Genomic DNA, 7,135 nt, shown 5'->3' with positions numbered 1-7,135 from the left:
AGAAAATCTTTATAAATAGAGTGGTGACCCGGTGTTCACACAGTCACACAGTTGCAGCACAGGTGGAGCTACATGAGACCCTATCTTAAAAAGTAGTCAGGGGGTGGGGTGTGGAGAGATGGCTCAGAAGTGAACAGTGCTATTTATGCCAAATTAGGACCTGAATTTGATTCCACCACACACACATACATTGGGCAGCTCTCAATTGCCTGTAATTAACTCTAGCTACTAGGGATCTGACACTCTCTTATGACCACAGGCATACACACACACACACACACACACACACACACACACACACACACACACACACACAAGTTCTTAAAAAAAATCAAAAGGAAGGAGCAGAGCAGAAATTTCTTAAAGCAAAGAAGTCTTTGAAAATAATAAGTTATTTCACCCAGCTTTTTCTAGAAAAAATACAAAAGAATAAATGTACAAAAACAGAAATGAAAAGACAGACATTAAAACAACTAGAGAAGTAAAAATCACCAAGAACACTTTGCACACATTCACAAAATGAAATGGAATTTGATCAATTTAGCATGAACTTCTCTCTGAAGTTAAGAACATACAGCTTTGTGATCTATTCCTGAGAGTAGGGCCTATTGAGTCTATTTTGCTTAGAATTTTATTTTCAAATAGAATCATATTTTAACAGTCATTTCCCTCTCAATTTTGTCATTTGATTGCCTAATCTCTTGTTTTATCCTGATAACAGTAAGAAAATAAGTATAAAGTCTGGATGATATCATGGCAGACATAAAAATAAACTAACAAGAAAAACTTTTTTGATAGCTCTTATTTTAAGAACCCAGTCTCATCACATGTGGTCCAAGAATATTCAAATAAGAACTTAAATAAAATCAGATATAAAGGGTCAGTCTTCAAATATACCCAATAACATCACATTTACTAATGATCTCATCCACACCTCAGTGGCAACCAAGCCATTCAGCATGGCTTCCTTAACTGTGAACTCTTTGAAATTCACAGTTTCAGCACTTGGGACTTTTTTTCACCATCTGAATAGTTGTAAGAATCTTAGCAGGAGTTGGAGGACCAACTTAACCTTGGTATAGATCCAAAATGTGGCCAGTTGAGGTTTGGATTAAGTCACAGCAGCATTCAGCAGTGCAGGGCCTTCTCAATAAGCTTATAGATGAATTGGGCCATGCTCTAAGGTGGATGTAGGAAAAACTTGAAACACTTATAATTCTTATTGGAACTGATGAGCTTTTAGTCAACTACTTTGATATTATTAATTATAACCTATTGAGACATACATATGTGAAGAATGTAGATGTAGTTTTCCTGCCCTGTCTGTTCCCAAATAACCATCAGCCACTTCCCAAATAACTGACTCTTAGACTTAATATAAATTATAAATGCTCTTCCAATAGCTCAGGCTTGTTACTAAGTGGTTTTTACAGCTTAACCCATTTCTATCCATCTATGAGCTGCCCTGAGGCTCATGGCTTTTTACCTCTATCCCATTTTGTGTGTCAGACTTGTTCTCTGGCTGGCTGGCGATTCCTCCCTTCTTCTTCCCAGCATTCTCAGCCTGGCTTTCCTGCCTAACTTTATTCTGTGCACCTATGGGCCAGTCAGCTTGTTTATTAAACCAATCACAGCAACAAATCTGCATGGTGTACCAAGGAATTATTCCACAGCAGTAAAATAAATGTGCCATCAGAGAGTGATTAAGTGATAAATGGTAAGATATACATGGGGTAGGGGTGGGGACTGAAGAACAGTTGGGAAATATCTCAATTGCCGATGTTATTATGCTATAACAAAAATTCATAGAAATGTCTATAGAAGCATTGCATGTACTTATTCCCAGATTCATATATATATGAATCTAATTCATTTTTTTCTTTTTTACAGGATGTCAACTAATTTTCCATTGAAACAGCATGATGGGATATATAACATACTCACATTTTGTTTTTAGAAATGATCCCTCCAAAATTTACTCTGTTGCAACCCTTGTATTGTAACATTCTCTGTGATAGTTGGGATTATAATGTTTAATTTGTTGAAAATAAAGCAGCATCTTAAAAATCATTCATGTAGTGTTACAATGATCAAGCATAGGTCCTGCATACCTTTTAGGCATTTGCTAAAGACACTCATAGAGAGTTGGCTGAACTCTTTATCCAACCTGGATTACATCAGTGGTAAACCCATCAGCTCTTATAAGTATCTGTATGCAGACTGTCATGATGGTCCATGTCTTTAATTGCAGCATTTGGGATACTGAGACGGGATATAGGCAGGTTCAAAACTAGTCTGGGCTATGTAGCAAGGCTCTATCTAAAAAGCAAAAACAAATGAAACAGCAACAAAATAGAGTGCCAGCTGTCTTAGAAAACCAATGGGGATTACATGAGTTATGATTTATTCAATGTTCCAGTAAGCAAGCTATGATCTATATATTATAGTGTAGATTTCAGGTTGCTACAAATATAACAGAGTGCTTTCCCTGGCAACTGGTAGTAATTAGTTTACCTAAAATTGTTTCCCCTTGTAACCAGTGTAACCAAGGGCAGCCAACCTTGTCCATTACCTGAAAAAATAGCCTTTCTAGGGGTTGATGATAACCATACCTGGGGAATTTAGATAACATGTTTCATGAAGAAAGTCCCTGACTTACTCTTCCTACTAAGCCCTGGGAAGGACATAAATTAAAAAGAAACGGAGAGAAAAAGACACACCATGTTCTTCCTTTAAAAGTAAATTGCCTTGGCAGGGTGAGCCTTAGAGCAGTGAGGGCTCCTGTTCTAAAGCCACGAATGTGTGGGGCAGCATTAGCTGTGTTTGGACGGAACCAAGCCCTCTGAACGTAGGTGCCAGTTAGGGGGCCAGGGTAGTCTATGGGACCTCTAACAGTGGATGGAGCCAGTGTTTATCCCTAGTGCACAAATGGACTTTGGGAGCCCATTCCCTATGGAGGGATACTATTGCAGCCCAGATACACGAAAGAGAGCTTAGGCCTCCCCTAGATGATGTGACAGATTTTGATGATCCCCTGCAGAGGGCCTCACTATCCTTGGGGAGTGAGTGGGGGTAGGTTGGGGGGTCGGTGGGGGGAAATGGGAAGATGGGAGGTCGAGGGAATGGGGTGATTGATATGTAAAATAAGATTGTTTCTAAAATAAAAAAGGGGGGTTGAATATTGGCAGAAGGGCCCCTTAAAAGTCCAGGTAGACATGAATTGCTTGTGTATTTTAAGGGACTTCACATAAAAGTGAGGAAGGGTGAAAAGCAGAAATACCAAGATATGGTTACAAAGACTCATATTTTCACTTAAGTGTGTGACACACAAACACTATAGGATGCTTGGAGTGTAGAAGCTGTATTGGAATCTATATTAATCTGCACTGGTTACTGCAGGTGAATTGCTCCATTGTTGAACTCAAGTTTAATATTGTGTTACTGGACGGGTAGTGGTGGTGCTCGCCTTTAATCCCAGCACTTGGGAAGCAGAGGCAGGCAGATCTCTGAGTTCCAGACCAACCTGGTCTACAAAGTTACACACAGAAACCCTGTCTCAGGGGGAAAAAATGGTGTTACTAAGTGTTGTTTTGCTGCAGCTTCTGCAGGTGCTGAAACATGATGGACCACAAAACTCAACAAACCCACATGAAGTTTACTGGGAAGGGAGCGAAGGGAAGGGTAGGTGCTGGCTAACTGGGAACAGAGATGGAAGGGGGAAGGGAAGAGAAAAGAGATAAAGAGACACACAGAAAGAGAGAGGACAGGAGAGAAGGGAGAATTGGGGAAAGTCCAGTCTGCCCCAGGGGAACAGCAGGAAAGTGAGTGGAAAGAGAGGAGCGGGAAATAGAAGAGAGCAGAAAGAGATGAACAGGCCGAGAGACCGTTAAGTGGGCGGGGTCTTTCTCTTAAAGGAGTTCTTTGAACCTCCATGGAAGCCTGGGCTGACCAGGGTACTGCCTGAGTGCATTCTGCCAGGTGACTGGGACAGGCCAGCATAATGCCTAAATCCTTCTACATAGTACATTTTTTCTTGTTTTTTAAAATCCTCTTGAGTGCATTTCTGGGACCATGTGCATAAACTTACATGGTTGTTTCTCTAGTAAATTATTCCTAGTAAAATGCTTTCTTGATATAAACACAGAGAAACCCAACTGTCTGTCTCCTACCTAAGCCAGAGTTCCTAAAGGGAGTGTGGGATCCTTTCTTCTAATGATTTTTATTTTGTTTTGATTTTTCTTATTTAAGACACATTCTCCATTTGTAGCCCGGCTTGACCTCCGTCTCCCACGATCCCTCCTTATCCACCCGAAGGTTAGGCTCACAGGCACATGGTGCCAGATGGGATTCTGATGAAAAAAATTTGGTCCAAGTTAAAAAAAAAAAAAGGGAGGGGGGACACAAAAAAATTATACTCACAACTTGAGGCAAGTGCCTAGAGGCCCTTAAAATTCCATCTCCAAATAGACTACGGGCCCAGGTTAAGAACTCCTCTGAAGGATTCGCCATGCAAGGAATTTGTTTTTTTCTCCATGGATACTGGATTCAACCTTGCCAAGTAGGCTTGAACATGGTGGTGGCAGAGAAGGGTGGAATGACAACAACACGATCACCAAGTGACCAACAGGAGCGCCCCAGGACCTGATGCACCAGGGTCCACACACCTGGGAACCAGGCCTCTGTGTTGCTTGGCAACTGATCTTACCGTTGCACATGCGCAGGAGATTCTGTTTCTCCTGTCCCTGTCCCTGGGGCGTTAGAAAAAGCTAGCCAGAGGTGGCTGGCTCCCTCTGCCAGTCTGGAGGAAGTTTGGGACCTTGACCCCTAGTGAGGGGTACAAGAGAACATCATGCAGGTGAGGGGCAGGCCTGTGGGTGACAATGGAGGCCTGAGAGTGGTAAGGCAGCTAGCACCAAGCTGAGGGGCGTGAATGGAGTGGTGTGTGCCCTCCAAGGGTCACATTCTAACATTTGTTCTTGGTGAGTGCTGTTTTGTGCTTCCCTGTCCAATTTTAAGAGACTGCCAGTTTTCATGAGAGGCTTCAGGAGACACTCCGTTGTCCAGTATTGCCTTTTACCCCGAGTCCTGGAAATTCGAATGTTGTGCTATTTTTGAGTTAGCAAAAAAAAAAAAAAAAAAACAAAAAAAAAAAACAAAAAAAACAGCGTTGGCCAAGAGGATTCAGTTCAACTGTCCCCTCTCCTAGGGGAGTGAAATCCATTGCCCTGTGAAATGGTTCAGTGGGTTCAGATGCTTGCTGTCAAGCCTGAAAACCTGAGTTCGATCACTGGGACCTTCATGGTGGGAAGTGAGAACCAACTCCTGCAGGTTCTCTCTCTCTCTCTCTCTCTCTCTCTCTCTCTCTCTCTCTCTCTCTCTCTCTCTCTCTCTCCTCTCTCTCTCTCTCACACACACACACACACACACACACACACACTGAAATTTTTGTAAATATAAAGTTAAACTACAGCTATACGTTTCGGGACTTTGGGTTTGGGTAATTTCACAAGGTGATTTTTATTTTGTTTGTGAGTTCTTTATAATACAATTTTAATTTAGAAAAAGAGTCTCCTCCTTTCTCCCTCTCTCCTTCCCTCCCTCCCTCCCTTTTCTCCTTTCTCAGAGTAAAATCCTCCTTACTGACCTTCTAAGAGGCTTCTCTTACTTGCTCCCTAGTGAAATGCACTGGGATTTTCTTGGTTTACCATATTTACTTTGGGTGGCTTTGTAGACCATGCAATTTATTAAGCTATTTTAAGTGAATTCATGTATCATCAAGTCCTTTCATGTTAGACGGTTGTTCACAAGTGTGTTTATACAATTAGCCTGGTATTGCAGTCTGTCTTGCTTTGCAGTTACTGCTTTTCAGGAATTATGCTGAAGTGAAACCAACAGAGAACAACAGTACATTGACCTCTCTTTGCCCTTACCATATTTTCCATTGATTTATTCAACAGCCAGTTCATATGCTTTAATCATGGGCTTGTTTTATAAGAGTGTATCTGAGAGAATAATAAAGATAATCACAGCATGGCAAAAACACTATTACCATTTGTGGGAATAGATTTGTGGCCCCTATTTCTGTTAGATAGCATTCCGTACATAATTCTAAAAGTCAAGGGAAGGGCACAGTCGAACACTGTTAAGTCACATTGCAATGGTGTCCTAGATGAGTCAAAGAAGAACAATTGGGAAGTTTTACTGAATATAAAAGAATATATTATCTTGACTCTCAAGAAGAGTGTTTTATCAAGAAAAACTCATCAGAGTCAGTTCAATATATAAGGACGTTTTTTTAAATCAACAACACCCAACTTGCAGGTAACCCAAATAGAACAAGCCAAAGAGATATCTGATGCAACAGCCAAGAATTGGCTACAATTCCAGTTCTTTACAGTCAGCTCTTTTAAGAAGTTTAGCAATGTTAAAGGAAAGAAAGCATCAAGGGATTTGGAAATGCAGAAAGTGTTCTACAAAGATGATTGCTGGGAGTTAGGGAGATAGCTCAGTGGATAAAGATGCTTTGCTGCCTGCCCCCAATGATGCAGGTCTTATAACCCGAATTAGATCCTGAGACCCATGGAAAGATAATGTCCTCTACATGTATGTCATGGTACATGTAATCCACACAGCAGAGAGAGGGGGGAAATAGAGAGGAAAGGGAGAGAGAGAGAGAAAGAGAGAGAGAGAGAGAGAGAGAGAGAGAGAGAGAATTTCAAGAAAAATATAATTACTAGAACTGGTAGTAAAAATTGGCTATGTTGCCCAATCCAGCTCTCTAGTGAATGAAAATAAAAATGCCTAGAATGGGAACTGTAGAAGAAACTTATAGAGGGTCTTTTAAGAGAATTAAAGGAGCCCCTAAGAGTGTCAGAGAGGTGACATGATAGGAAGATGGGAGCCGGTAGGATTTTAAGGTGCCTTGGATCTTAGAATAGGCAGGTCTGACACAATGGTAGACAACCAGACGCTTTCACCCCAAAACTCTGTAGCACGAGAAGTATTTTGAGCAAATACAAGAGAAGCTCTGAAAACAGAGAAATGGTTCTTTTGAAGGGGAAATTGGCATTCATAAAGAAGTTTCCATCTTGAGTTACTCGTCTCTGTGTGAGTATAGCAGAAAGCTGATTCTAAT

The sequence above is a fragment of the Cricetulus griseus genome, assembly GCF_003668045.3.
Source record: "Cricetulus griseus strain 17A/GY chromosome 1 unlocalized genomic scaffold, alternate assembly CriGri-PICRH-1.0 chr1_1, whole genome shotgun sequence".
Classification (NCBI taxonomy): domain Eukaryota; kingdom Metazoa; phylum Chordata; class Mammalia; order Rodentia; family Cricetidae; genus Cricetulus; species Cricetulus griseus.
The sequence above is the reverse complement of the archived record's forward strand: the minus strand, read 5'-3'. Positions refer to the sequence as shown.